This window comes from Spermophilus citellus (assembly GCF_964194105.1).
Source record: "Spermophilus citellus genome assembly, chromosome: 1".
Lineage (NCBI taxonomy): Eukaryota > Metazoa > Chordata > Mammalia > Rodentia > Sciuridae > Spermophilus > Spermophilus citellus.
The window spans coordinates 38387130-38409379 of record NC_138182.1 but is presented as its reverse complement, the minus strand read 5'-3'; the positions used below and the strand labels follow the sequence as shown (position 1 = coordinate 38409379).

At 36.0% G+C, this 22250-nt stretch overlaps 1 long non-coding RNA gene across 1 annotated transcript in view; it reads left to right on the top strand.

The window, feature by feature from the left end:
- Positions 1–16321: 16321 nt before the first annotated feature.
- Positions 16322–22250, top strand: part of LOC308651881 — a 119822-nt gene continuing 113893 nt past the window's right edge. Inside the window, exons 1-2 of the long non-coding RNA XR_014022679.1 lie at positions 16322–16400; positions 17256–17357. This is a non-coding gene — a long non-coding RNA (uncharacterized lncRNA). The remainder of the gene's footprint in view (positions 16401–17255; positions 17358–22250) is intronic.

Genomic DNA, 22250 nt, shown 5'->3' with positions numbered 1-22250 from the left:
AGTGTTTGTGCAGCTCTCTGCATGCAAGTTTAGCAATCCCCAGGTTAAGACTTTTCAAGAGAAGGGCTCAATGTGGTGCATCCCCTCCCAAAGCCTAGGGGTGTCAGATGCTGTTTAGGCTTACAGTTTTGAGTGCTTCGGGTCTCTTAGCTGGGATCCCAAGCGTCTACTTTGAGACAAAGCGAAACAGGAACTTTGGGGAGCTACTCCCTGAACCTCCCTCGGGGGATGGAGATTCTCCCACAGCAGTCTTGGTGACAGGTTCTGAGACCTGAAAACAGAAATTTAGTTTGTGAGTAATTTAAGTGGTAACTGTTAAGCTCCCTGCGAGTTGCACTGAAGGTCAGTTTTTTCTTCCGGTTTGATTATTCAAGAGCAACCATTTATTGGCAACAGAAGAACAAAGGCAGATGTGCCTATAATCCAGGCCAAGGGAGGCGTCCTCGGCTGTGGTGTGGCCGAAGTATATCCATCCATCTATAGCCTGTCTTTAAAGCTGGGGGAAACCGAGCTGGTTGATAGGCTGTGTTGGAATTTGAGTCACCTGGGAGCTGTTGTTGACAACTGTTTACCATCCAATCAAGAATATGTTTTTCAGGTCTCCTTTGGGACATGAGCCACTTAAAAAGTTTAGAAAAATCCATTTTCCTTTTAAAAACCGGCATCCTTTATGTTTTAGAAGGTACCTAGATTTGGGGGCCAGACAGATGTGGAGCTAGGCATTTGGGCATTGACACTTACCAGTGACACAAACTCAGGCAGGTCCCTTAAACACTCAGAGACTCAATTTCCTTACTTCGGTGACAATGTATGGCTTGTTTCAACAGAAATCGGATGTGCTGGGATTTGGGTGATTTCTTTTTTTGTATTGTGTATTTTTCAGGACATTTTAATAAGAAGCACAAGGTCAGGTTGACTCTTAGTTCCTTGCTCAGCTCTTGCATGCAGAGAGGCAAAGTTCAAGGTTACGGATGTCTAATAGGTAGGCAAAGACCTTCAAGCCTGAACCATGGGGCTGGGGAAGCTCCCGTATAGAGAACTTGACTGCCAGAAAGCCATACTCAGGGCTTGTCTTAGAGACATTTTCCACAGACAATTCCCATGACAACTCGAACCTGGCAAAGTCATCAGAAGGAAAAGGCAAATTTAGTTTGATAGTGTAAACATTGTACTGGTTGCCATGGATTCTACAAATCACTAGCTCAAGTAAGGCTCAGTACAAGTGCAGCCTGAATGAATACTGGCCAGGCAGGGCCAGAGAGTCATTCACTTGCCCATTCATTCATTTATTGGTTGTTGCCTGAGCCTCTGCCCAGTGCCAGGCATGGCTGTCAGTGCTGGGAGCAAGCAAGTGAAGATGACCAAGTTATGCCATCGCAGGGCATAATTCCAACCAGCAAGATATTAAGAAATAAAAATGTGAAGGAAAGGATAGTGATAAAGCATTAGAAAAAAATCAAAGCAGGGACTGGGGACAGAACACCATTCTTCAACAGAGATGGAGTCTTTCAGCAGATGATGTTTGACAGGAGACCTGGATCAAGCAAAGGAATGATCCATGGGAGTGTGGGGTAGGGTGTACCCTCCATAGCCGTAAACCAAGTTTGTAAAAGGAAAACTAAGAATCATCTTTACTCTCTAGGCCACCGTCGGTGACTTTGGATATTGTAACTGTGAAGAGAAACCTTTAGCACATGATCTGATTTGTGTTTTAAGAAGATCACTCTCGAAGGTGAACTAATGGAAGGCAAGAGGGAAACAGGGAGGGCAGTGAAGAGGCCATTGCACAAGCCCAGGCTGACTTTTAAGAGGGTTGGCTTGGCTGGGCGCGTTGGCACATGCCTGAAATCCCAGCAGCTTAGGAGGCTGAGGCAGGAGGATTGGGAGTTCAAAGCCAGTCTCAGCAACAGCGAGACACTAAGCAACTCAATGAGACCCTGTCTCCAAATAAAATACAAAATAGGACTGGGAATGTGGCTCAGTGGTCGAGTACCCTGAGTTCAATCCCCGGTACCTGCCCTCTGCCCCCCAATAAAAAAGTGCATTGTCTTGCATCATTTTTGTTTAACTCCACACTGAACTATCCTGAATGCTCAGCTTTCTTGTTCTTTCTTGAAGCAGTATCACTTGCTTTCATTTGAAAGGAATTCACAGCACCCAAGAATGGTGCTGGCGCTGGGCTGGTGTGCGATGCAGAAGCTCCCTGTGAAGTTTCACTGTCCTCCCTTCTCTGCCCTCCCAAGGCAAGTGGAGGCATCCATCCCACTTCCTGCTCTTCATTGTCACTGTAGTCTTTTGGTCCCAGAACTGAATGTCCTCTCCTTTTTTTCCTCTTTCCATCTGTGAATCAAATATTTCCATGCATGCAACAATTGCATCCCTAAACATCCCCATCAGGGACACTTTGTGTTTTGTTGGAGTTGATCCAAAGGCCATGATAGATGAATTGGAAATTCTTCAGTAGTCCTTGAAAAAGTTTTATTAGGTACATGGTGGACCTGGGAAAACTTGTTGAGACTTGTAGGTTATGCAACTCTTTTAGCTTCGTTGCTAGAATGCTTGGGACTCTTACCCATGACTTCATTGCTCCTGAATGTGGGTTTCATGCATCTGGTTGCTTGACTGTTTTCAGGAAGTAGGGGTAATAGTTCCATTAATGTATCATCTTTTCCACGATTAGAAAAGAAACTTGAGAATGCTTGCCTAGCAAATATGTAGACACACTTTTCTCCAACACCTGTTCTTTCAAGTCATGAGATGTTTGAAAATAACCATGTAAGTTCCTACGTCTGTTCCAGTCTTTTAAATATGCATTAGAACAACATAAAAATTTTGCTAGCATGAACTAAGGTCAGCATGCACCCTCCTTCTGATTTTGCTGTGAATTCATGTACAGTAAATGTCAATTGTCTAAGAAGGACCAGGAGATGGGTACTTTCGTTTTATGGTATTAATGAACAGATGAGAAAAAAGATTTTTAACAGTCAAATATCTAATGTTACATTGCTATTAAGTTTGGAGCAGGAATTCTTATTCCATATCCCAACACTCATCCATACTGTTACACTTTGGAAAGTTTAAAAGCTATGCAAAAATGCACTCTCATGGAAAAACTGAAAGCATAGATTTAAAAAAAAAAAAGAACCTCAAAAAATTTCCACCACTCAGATATGACTACTGTTATTATTTTGTGCACAGCTTTCCAGATTTTTTTCTACACAAGTGCAGTTGCAATACATTTTTCAAGAATGGATTCAGCTTCACAACTTTCTTTTTCTCTTTAATAAAATTTTGTGATTTGGGAGTGTCTTTCTAGGTCATGAATATAGATTCCCAGTATCATTTTGAAAATTTGCATTGTTTTCCATTCCAGGATGCTAGTGCCATTTATTAAATACTTTATCATGTTTTTCTGTCTTAGTGAGCTGGGCTCCCCTTTGATTAATTAATCCTTCAGTCAGGACATTTTCTGAGTGCTAGTTGATATTCCAAGCTTGTGTTGTGCAATTTACATACATTGTTTCATTCATTAATTTGCTTACAATTTCTTGATATTACATTCTTTTTTAAAAAAATATACATTTATGTCTGATTGCACAGTGGTTACTTAAGGGCTCTTCATAAACACTGCAGAAGTATCCTCCAGTAAGGTCCTGATAATTTACACTTACAAACACTTGAAAGTATTTAATTCTTTATATCTACACAACCAGTGGGTGTTACCAATTTTTAAAATATTCTCTAATCCTCCAAGGAAAAATCTTATCTTATTATTATTTTTTTATTTCTTTGATGATTGGAGAAGTCATTTTATTATTATTGGTGCTTTCATCTTTTTTCCTTAAAATATTTTAAATTTTATATACATATCTTTTTAAATGATATATATTTATATATCTACTATCCTCATGTAATCTCCATATAAAATACAAATATGTATACATTCACACATTATGTATACCCACAAAGTTGTATATGTGATTTTTTTTTAAAATGAAAGTAGGTTCATATGTTACATGTTTTATGGATTTAGTTTTTTTTTTCATTCAAAAATGTCTCATTTAAACATTCTCCAAGTCATCTAGTAGATTCCAATTCACTGTTTTTAATGGCTGGAATTTTTATAAAGCCATTTTCCTATTGATGGGCATTGCTTTTGTTTCTAGTTTTTCTTCTTTTATCCCCATTTACAATGCTGCAATTAATATCTTTTTATTTATGTCTTTACAAATAAATATTCTTATTTTTATAGAATAGCCATGAATGTTTTTGCTGTGTGGGTCCTAGTGTGAATATATGTTTTTTAAAATTCTAATTTGTATATATGACAGCAGAATGCATTATACTTCATATTACACATATGGAGCACCATTTTTCATATCTCTGGTTGTATACAAAGTATATTCACACCATTTGCGTCTTCATACATGTACTTAGGGTAATAATGTCCATCTCATTCCACTGTCTTTTCTACCCCCATGCCCCCTTCCTTCCCCTCCCATCCCTTTGCCTTATCTAGAGTTGGACTAATCCTCCCTTGCTCCCCCTCTCAACCCCACTATGAATCAGCCTTCTTATATTAGAGAAAACATTCAGCATTTAGTTTTTGGGATTGGCTAACTTCACTTAGCATTATCTTCTCTAACTCTATCCACTTATCTGCAAATGCCATGATTTTATTCTCTTTGATTGCTGAGTAATATTCCAATTTGTATATGTATATATGTGTATGTGTGTGTGTGTGCATCTATCTATCTATCTATCTATCTATCTATCTATCTATCTATCTATCTATCACAGTTTCTTTTATAGGAGATGATGCTAGATTGCCTCCCCAAAGGTTAAATCACTTCCTGTCTCCACCAGCAGTATCTCAGAGTATTCCTTTTTTTTAAAAGTATTCTTTTTGTTCTGTCTTAACCTGTATAAGTGATTGTGGTTCTATAATTTTTGTCAACCTGATGGATATAAGGTAATGATCATGTTGTTACTGCAATTTACATACCCATACTTATTGCTTTGTGAATTTGTACATCTTTTTATTTGTTTGTTGATTTACTCATCTGCAAATTCTTTGCCCATTATTTTACTGGGTTTTTGTCTCTCTTCTATTTAGAAGAGATCTTTTTATATTATAAAATAAGCTTTTATTTATTACCTATGTTACAAATATTTTCCAACTTTTTGTACATTATCTTTGTTTATGAGGTCTGTTGCTCTTCAATAACTTTAAAATTTTTTTATGTAGTCGAATGCAGCCAGATTTAGCTTTTAGCTTTCTAGTCATAGTTAAGAAGTAGTCACAATTTTGAGATACTCTTGGGTAATGAGAGTGATGAGATTTTTTTTAAAAAGATATTCTTAATTTTGTTAAAACTTTAATCCTTTTGAAACTTATTTTTGTATTCATTAAAGGACATAGTTCATTTTTATTTTCTTGTAGATGACTACCTAGGATTTACTAGTGATTATATTAAATAATCTATCATTTTAACTTATTGAATATATATCACCTTTATAATATATTAAACACTTATTTATACCGGGATGTATTTTTGGAGTATCTGTTCTGTTTTATTGCTCCATTTATTTGTTCCTATTTGAGCTTATGGCTTCATAATAAATCCTGAAATTTGGTAAGAAAAATCTTTCCATACCATTTTTTTTACACTTTTTGGTTATATGTTCTTTCACATACAATTTTGAATACTCAATTTAAAAAAATATTGGGCTACTTATTGAAATTGCATTTAATTTGTACATTAATTTTTTGAGAATTAAAAAATTTACATTTATCCTTCCCTTTCAAGAACATGGAATGCTTTTTCATTCTTTTTCAGGATCTGCATTATATATTTTGAGAAGATTCTATACATCCTATACCTTTCTTATTAAATTGCTTTAAAACTGTTTTATAGTTTTTGCCTCTATTTGTGTTTTTCACAGAAAGCCTACTAGGAGCTCCATTAGATTACACTGGTTTTCTAGTTCAATTTGGGAAGAATTGATATCTTAACAAAATTAAGTCTTCTAAACTGTGGTCATGGTATACATCTAAATAGATAGGTATTCTTTTAAAGTTTTTTTCAGCAGTTTTTATAGTTCTATGTTTCTAGATCTTGTAATCTTTTGAAGATTTATACCTGTTTCATATTTTTGCCATTATAAATATTTTAAATTTTCAATTTTCAAGTGTTCATTGCTTGAAATACAAGATGTTTTTTGGGGGATATTGATTTGTAGCCTATAACCTTGCTAAATTTACTTATTAGTTTTACTTAAAATTTTTTTTTTTGCAGATTCCATTGAATTTTCCACATAAATGAGTATATCATCTGTGAATAACAGAAGATTTACTGGTTTACCTGTTCTTTTCCTATCTGGATGGCTTTTCTGAAATAGTTAATGTAAATAGATTTTATTCTTCTTGAATGTTGGTAGAACTCACCAGTAAAAGCATGGGCCATGAGTTTTCTTTGTTGGAAGTTTTTAATCTATAAATTCAAATTTTGATATAAGTATAGGATTAATTATGTTATCTATTTTTTTTCTATAAAAGAGCTTTGATAATTTTTATGTTTTGAGTGATTGGTCAATTCTACCTATGCCAAATTTATTGGTGTTAAATTGCTTATAATATTCTTTTATTATAATTTTAATATGTGTCAAATCTGTAGTGATGTCATTTTTCTTGTTCCTTATAATGTTAATTTGTTAAGGTATGGTTTCCTGTAAGTAGTATGATGTTGGGTTTTCCAATTTGATAATCCCTACCTTTTAATTAGGGAATTAGGTCATTTACTTTTAATATGACTATTGAAATGATGTGATATATATATTTTTTATGTTTATGTTTGTTTTCTGTTTTCCCATCTGTTTTTCCCCCCTTTTCTTCATTTTGATCACTGACTTATTTCTATCCTTTGAAAGTCCTGTCCATGAAAAATGGAACTTCAATTTTATGTTGAATCCAAAGCTTATCCCTCACCTTGCCCAGGTCTCATCCATGGCTCAAGGATAATTTCCTTTTCTTCCTAGCTCATTTCTCTTCCTTCACTCTTTCCAATGTTTCTGGCTTCTCCAAGGTTGAGTTTGGGAGAAGAGATATTAAGAGTAAAAGAGATCTTGAGTATTTTTATTCAACACTAGCAACAGCAAACTTTTGTCATATTTATAGAAATCTCAAGTTCTGAGCTCACTGAAAGCTTTAGACATTGAAAGGCAGACCCTGCTGTTTGCCTACTTACAGATGCTGCAAGCATGTTGGATTTGAATACTAGAGACAATGAACGTTAGAGCTTGCTGTACAGTTACTACCTTAACTGGATTAGTCATTAGAAATTTACTTTAAATCTTCCCATTCTGAACTATGTTTGTTAAGATAATGACAGCTGCTGTAACAACAACGACTTACCAAAGGTTTATTTTATTATCTATGTCATGTCCCAAGTTGTTTCTCTTTAAATGTACAATTCTAAGTAGTGGTTCATGGCTCCTTCCTGGGGTCCTTTCATCTGTAGCTCTGCTGCGTCTGACCCAGGATTTTTAAGGTAGTTATGCCCATTGGTGTCAAGCTAGCATTGCCTGGAAAGCTTTTCCGTAGGTGAGGCCTGGGGGTGGCATGCTCCATTTCCCCTCACCTTCCATGGGCTGGTGTACCTGACTGTAAAGAAGGCTGGGGGGATGTAGTATAGATGTGTGACCAAGGGGATCAGAAGTGAGGAGCTGTCTAGGTCTGTGGAGGAGGATTTCCTTGTTACAGCAGACCTTGTATTTCAATTTGAAGTTAAAACTCAGCAAACATGGATTCTCATCTTCATCTCCTGTGGCACATCCTATGGCCAAGTCACTTACAACTCAATTCTCAAGAAAGACACTTCTTCAGGAGTGAGGGATGTGGGAGGTGGGAGAAAGTTGGTCATCATACCAACACCAAAGCTCTCAGAAATTGTTAAGCTTGAACTTTTACACTTAAAGGAACTGGACCCTTCTAGGGAACATTTTAAACAGAAAAGAAAAGATTTAATAGAATACTTACTCAAGTCAAGCACTGATATCTTCTTACTTCATGCTTAGAATTTTTTCCTTTTACAATTAACTCTTGAAAGTCTTTGAAAAGATATTTTTCATTTAAAAGTAGAAACTTTGATTTCTATTTTTTTTTTTGAGTTTTGATTTCAGACAAAAGGCATTTGTATAAAGAATCTTCTAGAGTGGTTATACATGTTCCCTGCATCTAGCATTTTTTCTTACAAATCTCAATCCTCTGGAGTCATGGGGCACTCAGGACCTAGTGATTCAAGTTTACCGTCAGTTTAATGATTTTGACCCTTGCTCTGAAGTGGATTTGTACAGAGAAGTCATGCCTTGCATGTTCTGGGATCGTTAGTTTGGCTTGAAATCATCTGGCTGCTTGTGTTGCTTTAGAATTGTTTCTATAAAATAACCATGTTCATGTGAAGAGTTGGAAAAATTTAGGAGCAAACTACTAATGGGATGACAGCATTTAAGGACCAGTGACTGTTATGTGTCAAGCAGGATCTAATTCTCTCTACTCATTTAGTTATATAGAGCACTGACTCAAGGATTTGAGGGGCATCTCTTTTCAAGAATGGTTAAGTATCTCCCAACATGACCATGGACATCATTCTAGAGACAATGAATGTTAAAGCTTGCTGTACAGTGAGCAATGTATTGGGAACTTAGTATACACTTTTATTATTGAATATTTTTGCTCATTATTTTGGTATGCCTCTTCTTTTTAATGTATAGTCCTTAGTAGTGATATATCTTTTAACTTTATGCTAGAATCTAAGACTACTAGCTTCATTAATTTGATGCTTATTTACTAAATGCATATTGCTAGGTATCTGGAATCACAGCTCTCTGGTAAATGAGTTTTTAATGATGAAGTGGCCATAGTCTGGCCAAATGGAAGACCTAAATCAAATAAGTAAATTTTGTTATATTTTAGTAGGAGGTAAGCTCCATGGAGAAAAAGAAGTTGAAGGGCAGTGGATTTTGCCATTTCAAGTATGGTGGTCAGGGAAGGGATCGATCATTATGTGACACTGAACAAAAACTGAAAGGAGTTGAGGGAAGAGTACCCCAGGTAGAGATAAGAACAATGATAGAGCTTGTTAAGGTGATAAACCCGAGGAACAGCAATGAGACCAACTTGTGTAGCTAGCTAGAGAAAAGGAAGCATGATAGGCGATGACGTCAGAGAAGCCAAGTCTAGGAGTGGGAAAAGGAATGAGTGGGGTAGAGGAAAGTAGGTGACCAGGAGCAAAACCCGAATTTTTGTGTCATCCTGGAAGTCAAGTGAAGAAATTGTATCAGGAGTGAGTGATGGATTATGTAAAAAATGCTGATGGATCATGCAAGGTACATTCTGACACATTAGATTTAAATTTACTTTGAGAAGTTGAGGTGGGATCCAGAGTGAATAAGAGGAGAGAAAATATCGACATCTTTTTAGAGAGGTTTTGTTGCCATGGGGTGGTTTTATTTTTAGAAATGGAGAAATTATAGCATGTTTGTGTAGTGATGAGACTAATCCAGCAGGGAGGGGCAAATTGATGAGCTAGGAGTGAGAAGAGAGAATTGATGGAGGTAAGAGGAAAGGAATGTAGTGAACAAGAAAATAAGTTGGCTTTGAGCAGAAGCATGGCCAGTGTGTCCAGTGGGAGGGCAGAGAAAATGGCACAGATGCTTGTAGGTGGTAAATATGGAGGTGGGAGCAAGGAACTTTCTTCTAATTGATATTGCTTTCTTAGCACATTGGGAGCAAAGCTATCAGCTAGGAGTGAGAATGGGAGGATTTTGAGGAAGGAGAAAAAGTTTTAAAGTACTGTGATTTCTGTGCAGCACTTAGATGGTCAAGTCTACAAATCACTGAAAGAGAGGTAGGAATTAGGTCTGAGAGATGTCTCAGTGTCTGAGCTAGTTGAACTCTGTAGTCTGTTGTAATGACGTTGGATTTTTATTCCAAGTGACATGGGTTGTTATTGGAAGGTTTGAGCTGTGGAGATAACCTAACTTTGGTTTTTGAAAGATTACTTTGACCACCCTGGGCAGAATATTCTGTAGAAGCAGAAGCAGGATGAAGCCCAATTCAATAGTCTAAGTGAATGATGCTGGTGGTTTGACCTATGGTGGAGGTGGTGAAGGTAGACAAGCTGGATTTGAGATGAATTTTGAAGGTGGATTTGACAGGATTTGCCAATTACAAGTTCAGTATGAGAAAGAGGCATATGAATCAATTTAAGATTTAATTCTGAGTTATGCACAAACACTGATGCTAATTAGATATTAGGTTGCTCAACCCCACATGCATATAAGATCAATGTCAACTAAGCTGACATCATCAGCCATGTAGCAGAATGACCTCTTATAGATTGAGGCAGTAGTTTTCTAAGGTTAATGTCACTAAAAGCCGAAAGTTTGTCAGCTTTTTGTTTCTGTGACCAAAATACATGAGAAAAACAACTTAGAGGAGGATAAATTTATTTTGGCTCATGGTTTCAGAGGTTCAGTCCATGGTTGGCGAACTTCATTGCTCTGGGCCAGTTGTGAGGCAGAACATCATGGCAGAAGAGCGTGGTGGAGGAGCTTGGTTCAGCTCATGACAACCAGGAAGCAGACAGACAGAGAGCCAGAAGCCAGAGATAAAATATAATCACCAAGAGGATGCTTCCAGTGACCTACTTCCTCTAGTCATGCCCCACAGTCACCACCCAGTAATCTATTCAAATGGTTAATCCATCAAACGAATTAATCCCTTATTTAGGTTACAGCTCTCATAATCTAATAATTTCACCTCTGAATATTTCTCCTTTGCCTAACAAGAGTGGTTTTGAGGGACACTTCATATCCAAACCATAACAAGCCTTATCACAGACAGAAAGCAAGACGATTTTGATCTGGACATACCCTAAAGGAAGAGTATAATGTGCCATTTTTTTTTTCCTATGCATTTAGCATATTTTTAAAATTTTGTAATTCTAAGATAAATTAAGTAGCTATCCATCTAACTTGCCTTCTGGAAATGCATTGGACATTTCTTCTTTCAAAAACTGACGGAATGTAGTTAATAGTCTGGAGCTCATTAGGGTTTTCAGAACAGTAAAACAAAGTGCCTTCATTTTAATGGGAAGCTCCGCTCTGTCCATTTAGTATTTAATGGTTTAACTTTTTTCTTCCTTAAAACTTAGGAAAACTATAAAAATCTAAAGAATGAACATGCCGTCAACTTTAAAAAGAAAGATGGCACTTTGCTCCCAGTTATTTAAAGAGCAGCTTGTCTCCATTTTCCCAGTCTGTGTGTTCTTGACATTTTATTAGCTTTGTGACTGGGCCAATCTGGCCACATATCTCCTCCTCCTCCTCTTCTTCCTCCTCCGCCCCTCCTTGTTCTTCTTTTTTATCATCAAACTTCTAGGACTGCTAAGAAACTATTGGTGTCTTCTGTTGTGTCCTCTTAAACTTTGGGACTTCACCATTTTCTGAGATATCTCACTCACAAGAGAGAACCAAACCAAAGGATGCCAAAATATTTCCTTGAAACTGCAGTTAGTCATTTTCTTTATTGTGTTTGCAAATGATGCCCCTGAGACTGAGATAGGAAATGAATGTATTGCGGAGGAATCTTTCTTGTGGTTTGAGAGATCAAGAAGAAGAATGCTACCTGGATCTTTTATTAATGTCTTCAATTTTGTTTCTTCTGGTCTTCTTTCCTCTCAGCAGGGCAAGTGGTTCATTTCAGGGGAGAGGAAGCCCATTCTATATTGCCTTTCCCCATTACCAGCTTCTCAGTATGAACTTGATGGCTGTACTTGTCGTTGCTTGTCGTTGCTCTAAATTGTAAACAGCTATCAGATTTGTGGATTGATGTGGGGTCAGGAAAAGTCCCATTGGCTATTCCAGAGGTAAAGGCAATATGGAACTAAAGTTGAGTGCTTGGGTTCTGAAGCCTGACATGGGTACAGACTCCAGTGTCACCACTTTCTAGCTGGCCAGTCTCTTAACCTCTCTGGGGCTCAGCTTACTCATCTGGAAAATAGGGATAATCTCACCTTATAGATTTGTTGTGAAGATTAAACTAAACAATGTATCATAAGCGATTACCACAGTGACCTGCTCCCAATAGACACTCTTTGGTAGCTATTAATATTTTTCATTTTATGAATTTACAATTTAAGGGATAACATGGTTGTTATATATGTCACTGTACATTTTTGTTATCACATATTATATATATCTACATGTAGGAATAAAGTAGGGTTCAGATGAAGGGAAACCTTACTTTCTCCACGTATCCCTGAAAGGCTAGACCAGCAATTCCCCAAATGTCATCTCCAAACCAGTGCAATCATCATCAACTAGAAATTTGCTGGAAATTCAGGTTTTTGAGCCTCACTTTAGACCTCTGGAATTAGGAATTTGGGGGTGGGGCTCAGCAATCTGTGTTTCATTGAGTCTTCCTAGTGATCCTGATGCACTATAAACTTTAAGATCCACTGGCACCAGGTCCCCATTCCAGGATAATGACTTCCAATCTAAAACATCTTGGTTTAGTTTTTGTCCTGTTTCATGCGGTAATGCCTAAGTAACTCATAAATGCTGAACTAAAAATCAAATAGTAATATACAAAATGCAAACTCTTTGTTTAATGACTGTCTTGTTGAGTGCTTACAATGTAATCGTGTTAATCTGCTGGCTGCACACCAAGTATCACAGTCTTTAGTACACTGGGATATGGATAGCACACAACACACTCTTGCTGTTTGAATGATGGCATGTCAACAGGTTTGGGTGACAGGTTTGGAACCAGCACAGTCTTTTTCTCTAATATTTAAGGAATGGAACAGAAAACCAGTGATAGCATCCATCCTCTTGGGCATTTACTGCTTGGCCAGGAAGGCACTCAATGTAGGAGAAGGGCATCAGTGCCTTTCAGATTTCCAATCTCCTGGTGGCATCTCATGTGACCTCACTAGTTGGCAAGAGTAACCCTCCATATTAGAAGACTTTATTCAGTGAAATGTTATAAAACTTTATGACCTCTTGGGAAAACTGAGTTTTCTATAGCATTGTTCTAAGTGTGACTATAATTCTGATGTTCTCCTCGTAGCATCAGATTATACAATGACTGCAGACATCTAGAAGGAATATTCAGAATAAAATAAAAAGCACAGAGAGTAATATAAGAAACTCCTGTAGAGCCGCTATTTAGATTTAACAAATGTCAATGTTTTGCCATTGTATTAGCCTGGGTTGCTATAGCAGAATACCATAGATTGTGTAGCTTAAACAACAGAAATTTATTTTCCTATAGTTCTGGAAGCCGGGATGTTCAAGAGCAGGGTGCTTATGGTTTTGGTCCCTGGTGAGGACTCTCTTCCTGGCTTGCTATGACCTCACATGGCCTTTCCTGGTACATGTACACAGAGCAGGAGGAAGGATGCCTCTTCCCATCAGGAGGCTGTCCCCACTCTAACTACCTTGCTTACCTTTGATTACCTCCTTAGAGTCCCATCACTGGATACAGGCACAGTGGAGGTTATAGCCTCAATGTATGAACCAAGGAGGTCACAATTCAGAACATAGCAGCTGTGTGTCTAATTTTACCTTCCCTGACCCATTCATTCCCTTTCCTTCTTCCAGAGTACATTTTTTTTGAAGTTAATCTGTGTTTTTTACTTTCCTGATGCTTTTAGTATATATACACATTTACATATTTATTTCTATTAACTTTATCATATCATTTAGTATGCTTGACATTTGATATGAATAGTGCTTGCTTTTTTTCCTCTTACCTTTTTGATATTTATCCATGTTTGTGGACCTAGTTAATTCATTTTAGCTGCTGATCCATGCTCTGATAGATACATATGCCATGGTTTATTTATCCATTCCATTAGTCGCAGACACTACACAGTTGATTCTGTCTTTCTTAACATCATCAGTGATGCTTCGGTGATCATCCTTTGCATGATTCTGAAGGAATACGTGCTAGAGTTTTCTTATGATATACACTGAGGCTTGGCATTCCTGAATAGTTGGGTTATTCATCGGTTTTATTAGATGATGCCAATTATCTGTCTTTAAAGCTTACATAAGGTTTAACTTCCACCTGTAGAATTTTCAGTTTTATACATCCTTCATACTTTTCATTACTTATTAATTTTCGTTTATCTCATGAGCATGAAATGCTATTTTATTATTTTAATTTACGTTTCCCTGATGACTGATGAAGTTAGACATCATTTATCTGTATTTTGGTGAGTCAAACGGCTCCTTTATGAATTGATTATTCATATCGTTTGTCCACTTTCTATTGGTTAGACTTTTTGGTATGTAAAAGTTATTTATATGTTTGTATTATTAATATTTTTTCATAGTGACTGCAAATAATTCTCATAATCTGTAGCTTGATTTTTAACTTCTAAATTATGTGGAGGATTTATTTTAATGTTGTTGAATTTATTTATAGGTTTTTTTTTTTTTGCCTTTAGGTTTGGGCTTAATATATTTTGTTTGTGAAATTGTTTCCTACCCAAGATCATAAAGACAGTTCCTCTGGGACTGTTTCAATTTCTAAGGTCTCTATTTTTTTTTCCCATTGATCTGTCATTTTTATGTTATTTTAATTATTATTTAATTACTACAGATTTGCCATAGCTTTGCTATCAACTGGAGAAGTATTTTTTTTTCTGTACTCTCCTTTGCCATTTTTGACTCTTTACCTTTCCAATAAAATTCAGGAAAAATATTTCAATTTCCATGACAAGCAGCCATATTTATTGGGACTTCCTTGAATTTGTAGATTAATCTAAAGGAGGTTGACACCTTTATGATATTGAGATGATCTAGTAAATAAATATATAGTGTATCTTTTCATTTACTTTATATCCTTTATTAAAATTGTATAATTTAAATCTTTAAGGTAATATGCTACTTTCGATAGATTATCTCCAAGGGTCTTAAATATTAAAAGCATCCATTTATCATGGAATGTTAATTTTATTTATTTATTTAAGAGAGAGAAAATTTTTTTAATATTTATTTTTTAGTTTTCAGTGGACACAACATCTTTATTTTATTTTTATGTGGTGCTGAGGATCGAACCCAGCGCCCCGTGCATGCCAGGCGAGCACGCTACCGCTTGAGCCACATCCCCAGCCCCAATGGTAATTTTAATTTGTCATTTATTTTCTAACTTATAGTTGATTATGTATGGAAATGGCATTAATTATTATTATTATTATTTGATCTTAAAATTTTACAATCCTGCTGAACCCTCTTGTTAGTTCCAATAGTTTGTGAATTCTTTTGGATTTTCTGTGGACAAAAATATGATCTTCAATTAATGGTGATTTTTAACTTTTTTCCCTTTTCCTTTCATTCTATTTCTTGTCTTATTGAATTGGTAAAATCCTCCAGCAACAAGTTAAACAGTTATGTTATATTAATAACTTTTTAGTAGGTACTTCTACCATTGATCACTAGATAAGAGGTTATATATTTTTTGCATATACTGTTTTCTAGGTTAAAAAAGTTTTCTTTCCTTCTTCCTAGTTTCATAAACCTATTATGAAAGTATGTTGACTTTCTTTGTTAATCAGATATGGTCTGCGTCTTATATTAATAGATTTTACCTTTGTTAAATCATCTTTACATTCCTCGTTTTTTGCTAATGTTATGGGTAGGATTTATGCTCATAAAAGTGAGCCTGAAATTTCTCTTTCTCATACTGTTTTTTTGTTCAGTTTTGATATTAAGGTTTTGCTCGTCTCATAAAAAGATTGGAGAGATTTTTCTTTCTTTTGGTTTCTGTAGAAGTTTGAATAAGAAAGCAGTTATATAATTCTTAAAGGTCTGGTAAAATATGCCCTAAACTTGTCTGGTCCTGATACTTTGGTGTTTCTTTGTAAAATAACACACCCCCACTCCCCACCTTTAAATTGTTGATTCACTTTCTTTAGTGGATATATGTTTCTTTTTTTTTTTTTGTGTGTGTGTGTGTGTGTGTGTGTGTTTATGTGTTTGCTGCTTCTTGAATCAATTTTGGGTAGATGCAGTATTTTTCAGGAAAATTTCCATGATATTTAAGTTTCTAAAAAAAAAATTTTATGGTATTCTCATTTCATTTCACAAAACTTTACTCCTTAGCCTGAGTGTGCTTCCCCTCAAATTCATATTCTGACACCTAAGACACAATGAAATAGTGTTTAAAGGTGGAAAGTTTAGGAGATGGTTATAAAAGAAACCCGAGGAGCTTGTCCAATACTCCTGCCAAAGATACAGCAGATATAGTTGCTGGTGAAGCAGACAGCAGCCCTCACAGACATGGAATCTGCTGGTACCTTGAGCTTGGACTTCTCGACCTTGTAACTGTGAGCCATAAATTTCTGTTGTTTATAAATAACCCAGTTTAAGGTACTGTGTTATAACAGTCAAAGCAGACTAAGACATTTGTTATATCTATATTTTGCTCCCTTTTCATTTCTAATATTTCTTATTCTGCATACCCTCTTTCTTGTCTCTTGCCAAAGGTTTTGCTATTCAAAGAAAGAATGTTTGGTTTTGTTAATACTGTTTTCTTTACCCTCTTCTGTTTAATTTGTTTCTTCTCTTACCATATTCTCTTCTCCCCTCTACCCTGGCTTACTTTGTAGTTTAAAAATAATGTTTTGAGTTGAGTGTATTAATTATTAATTTACATTGATTTTTTCCCTAATCTGAATTTAATTCTATACATTTTTCCTATACCACTTAGCTGCATCCTGAAAAACACTTCCATTTTTAAAAAAAAAAAAATTTCCACAACAGTCCTTCTTGGACCATCAAATTATTTAGAAGCATATTTCTAGTTTTCAAACATAAACTAAAATTTTTATTGATTCCTGATTATGCTGTGTTATGGCTCAAGAACAGAGTTATATGATATTATTTCTTTGGTATTTGTTGAGTCTGCCTTAATTTTGCTTCAAAGATGTTTTTGGAATTGTTTCACGTATTCTCAAAAGCACAGCATCCTCTGTGTGATGCATGTTTATTAGATCAAGGTCATTTATTTTGTTGTTTACTTTTTTTCTGATCTGCTTTAGGGATATTAAAATTGTTCCCTGGAGTTGTGATTTGTCAGGGCCTCTTTCTAACTGATCCACTTAGAATTTATCTATTTTGAAGTAATCTTGTGAAGTGAATGTAGCCCAGTGCCTCTAGGGGTGGGTATAGAAGTAGATTAGAAATAATTGGGAGATGCCAACCAGAGACACAAAGCAGAGAAGTGGAGAAGACAGACTTTTTCTCACAATGGAAGCCAAGGGTTAACACAAAAGAAGTGCCAGGTATGTTTGCCAAGTCCAAGGAGACAGATTCACACGGGGGCTGTGTGCTGGGTGAGGAATGAATGCATAAAATGGGGATTCGAAGGGCAGTCAGCTGGATGTAACTCACTGCTGACAGCTTTTCAATGCTGCCACACCTGCGTATTTCTAAGCGGCTAGACTTGATGTTGCTACCTGACACTGAGTCTCGGCAGGAAGGAATTCTTTCTGTGGACTAAAACATATCAGAGCAACTTCTAAAAATTTAGTTAATACTCACCCATATTTTTTATTTTGGATGAATACTCCTGACTTTTGTACACTTATTTTTGCAGTCTTCATATCATATTTCATATTGCCTTTCATGCTTTGTGATTTAGGAAGATGAATTATTCCAGTTGTCTTCCTTAACTGGCTGTTATTGTCTGGAGAGAACATCAGCGAGTTCAGTTTACTTGGTAGCCTTTTCCTTGGAGATTTTGTTTCTAAGTAGACTTCACCACAGAGCAGAAATACTCCTATTACAGCACTCAGTTATCTGGAGATGAAAACCTTAAATAGAACACTCAGCTAGTGGAGTCGGTTTGGCCCTGCTTCTCAATTGGGGCTCCTCAATCTGTTTGCCAAGTCTGAGGTCCTGGAATCACACATCTTGGAAGAACACTAAGGGCAAAGGTGCTTTTCTCTGACTGTGAAAAATAACATTTTGCTAAAGACTATTTTGCTCATTTACTCCACAGTAATTTCCCTTAGGGAAGAGTGACCAAGTCTGAGACATTCAAGACTAAAATGAAACTAGTTTTTTTTTTTCTTAAACATGTATTTATAAGCAATCATCAAATGGTTTTGTTTGTTTGTTTGTTTGTTTGTTTGTTTTAGGAAAGTTATCCTTTAACCCTAACAGTGACACACCCTGGGGTAAAAGACTCAAGCTCTCTCACAAACATAAGAATCACATAACCCCTCCTCTGATACTTTTATTATTTCTAACTCTTGATTGTGGGTGAAGAAAGCAAGCAGTTTGTGGTAAGGTTTATTTTAGTAAATTACACAATTACCCAGATGGTTCAAGATTTTGCCCTTCCCCAACTCCATGCAAATATTGATCTTTTTTAATTTAGTTTATGCAAACGAAGTGCCTCCTGGGGTGTGCGCCAAATACTCTATATAGTTGCACAGTTTTTCATTTCAGTTTCTGAATAGGGATATGGTACCTGTGGTATAATATTATCAGTTTCCAAAAAATTTACAACAAGTTTTAAAAATTGGGCATAACTCAGTGTTTTTCCCCTCTGCTCACTTCACATCATTAAATTATACTCCACATTCTAAATGGTAGGTCTGACACCAGATCCCTTCTGTGAGTACCCTACTCATTTTTCAAATTCAAAATTATGAAAGTAAAATAACTAAATCAAGTAAAAGGTAATTTGAGAGTTTATTTTCCAGGGGAGGAAATGTCAAGAGTTCAGTTAGATAGTATTATTTTAAAAACATGTCATTGAGATCTGATTGGCACATAAAAAGCTGTATATAGTTAATGTACACAATTTCATGAGTTTGTTAGTTCCAATAGTTGTGTCCAAGAGTTTGGGGCTAATATTCAGCAGAGAAACAATCACCACCATCAAGGCCATATAGACCTATCCATCATTTCTCAAAGTTTCTTTCTCTTCCTTTTACTATTATTATTTCTTACAAGAACACGTGACATAAGATATACACTCTTAGAAAATTTTAAGTATACAATACATTATAGCATACTATAGATATAGGCAACATGCTGCATAGCAGATTTCCAGAACTTATTTATCGCATAATTGAAATGCATCCTTTGAATATCACTTTCTCATTTCCTTTGCTCCCCAGCCCTTGGCAACCACCATCTATTCTGTGCTTCTGTAAGTTTAACTATTTTCAATTCCAGATAAAAGTGAGATTATATAATTATTGTCTTTCTGGTTTGGGCTCATGTTACTTAACAAAATGTTCTCCAGGTCCATCCATGTTGTCCTGAATAGTAGGTTTACATGTTTTTGAATAACATTCCATTGTACATATATGTATTTTCTTTATCTATCCATCTGTCAGTAGACTTTTAGGTTGTTTCTGTTTTTTGGCTACTGTGAATAATGCTGCCGTGAACAGGAGGTGCAGGGTTCTTCAAGATTCTGATTTAAGTTCCTTTGGATAAATATACAGAAGTGGATGTGTTGAATCATATGGTAGTTCTATTTTTAATACTTTTTTAGAGAATTGTCATAATAGCTATACTAATTTACATTCCCATCAACAATGTACCAAACTTCCCTTTCTCTGTCCTGACAACATTTTTGTATACACATATGTATATGTTTTATACACACACACACACACACACACACACACACACACATATTAACTAACTAAAAGCCATCCCAACAGGTATAAGGTGGTAGAGTGGTTCTAATTTACATTTACCTGATGATGTTCAGCACCTTTCATATATCTGTTGGCCATTTGTACTTTGGACATTTGTATGGGTTTTTTTGGGGGAAATGTTCAATTATGTCCTTTGCTCATTTTTTTTTTCTTTTGGTACCATGGGTTGAACCCAGGGCGCTCAACCACTGAGCCATATCCCCAGGCATTTTTATATTTTTATTTGGAGACAAGGTCCCACTAAGTTGCTGAGGGCCTGACTTTGAATTCCCAGTCCTCCTGCCTCAGCCTCTTGAGCTGCTGGGATTATAGGTGTGCACCACTGTGCCCTACAAATCCTTGCCCATTTTAAAAATTGGGGCCCTTTCGCCCGAGTTACACAGTTGCACACATATATTTTAGGTACTAACTCCTTATTAGATATCTGGTTTGCAAATATTTTCTCCCACCCATAAGCCACCTTTTCATTCTGTTGATGGTTTTCTTTGCTGTGCAGGATTTTTTAGTTTGAAGGCTTTTATTATGTTGAGATACATTCTTTCTATACTTAATTTACAGGTAACATTTGCTTTTGTTACCTGTGCTTTTGGTGTTATATTTAAAAAATCATTGTTAAGACCAGTGTCAAGAAGATTTACTTAGCCTTTTGTAATCACAGTGGCTCAGGAGGCTGAGGCAGGAGGATTGTGAGTTCCAAGCCAGCCTCAGCAAGAGCAAGGCATTAAGCAACTCAGTGAGACCTTGTCTCTAAATAAAATACAAAAAAGGGCTGGAGATGTGGCTCAGTGGTTGAAAGCCCCTGAGTTCAATCCCTAGTACCTCCCTCCCCTCCCACAAGAAAAGAAGTTTTCCTTCTATGTTTTCTTCTAGTGGTTTTAATTCCAGGTCTGATACTTAAGTCTTTAGCCCATTTTGAGTTGACTTTTGTGTGTGGAATGAGATACAGGCCCAATTTCATTGTTTTGCCTGTCAATATCCTGTTTTCCTAACTCCATCTATTGAAAAGACTACCCTTTCCTCATTGCATCCTCTCGGTGAACCTATCAAAATCTAGTTGACTGTATATATGAGGGTCTGTTTCTGGGTGGCCTCTTCTGTTCTATTCAGCTGTGTGTCTCTTTTTTATGCTGCTGCCCCACTGTTTTTATGATTATACCTTTGGAACCTAATCTGAGATCAGGAAATGCCATGCCTTTGGTCTTGTTCTTGCTCTGGATTGCTTTGACTCTTTGGAGGTTATTATGGCTTCTTGTGAATTTTAGAATTGTTTCTCTATTTTTGTGAAAAATACCATTGAGATTTTGATGAGGATTATATTGAATTTATATATCAATTTGAATAATATGGACATTTTAACAATATTAATCCTTCTAATTTGTGAATTCTAGGTATCTTTTCATTTAGTTGTGTCTTCTTCAATTTCCTTCATCAGTGTTTTAAAGTTTTCTGTGTACAGATATTTCATTCACATCCTTGGCTAAATTTACTTCTAAGTATATAAGCCTTTTTTAGTGATTGTTGAATTATGTTTTTTCCCCTGATTTTTAAAATTTGTTGTCCATGTATAGAAATAGCACTTGTTTTTGTATGTTGATTTTGTATCCTGAAACTTTATTGAATTCATTTATTAGTCCTAACAATATTTTTAAAGAGAGAGAGAGAGAGAGAGAATTTTTAATATTTATTTTTTAATTTTCGACGGACACAACATCTTTGTTTGTATGTGGTGCTGAGGATCGAACCCGAGCCACACGCATGCCAGGCGAGCGCGCTACCGCTTGAGCCACATCCCCAGCCCCAGTTCTAACAATTTTTTTTTGGTTATGTCTATAGGGCTTGCTATATATAAGATCATGGCATCTGAAAGCAGAGACTATTTTACTTCTTCCTTTTCAATTTGGATGCTTCTGATTTTTTTTTTAACCTAATTGTTCTCTCTAGGATTTCTAGTACTATGGTGAGTAGAGGTGCCAAAGGTGGGCATCTTTGTCTTGTCCTGATCTTAGAGAAACAGTCTTTAGTTTTTCATCATTGAGTATGCTATTATGATATGATATACAGCCTCTGCTATATTGTGGTACATTCTTTCTGTACTTATCTTAAGTAGATAAGAGGAACACTTTTACAAATAAGAAATGCCTATTTGGGAAGGTGCAAAAAAATGTAATACTTTCAAATTTTAAGTTAATTTTCAATGTCTAATCCATTTTCATTATAAATATTCAGTCATATTAACTGTACAAATTAATGGGCTCTCCTGTGACATTTCCATACACACACATCTTGTGCTTCGATCTTATCTACCCTCTCTCTTTTGTCCTCCCCCCAGGTCCCTTCCCCTGCCCTGATAGTCTATTTTCAGTTCATCTTGTTTTAATTTTTATTACTTTCTACACATAAGGAAAAACATGGTATGTTTCTGTGTCTGGCTAATTTTGCTTAATAAGATAATCTTCAGTTCCATCATTTTCCTGAAAATGACATGATTGTATT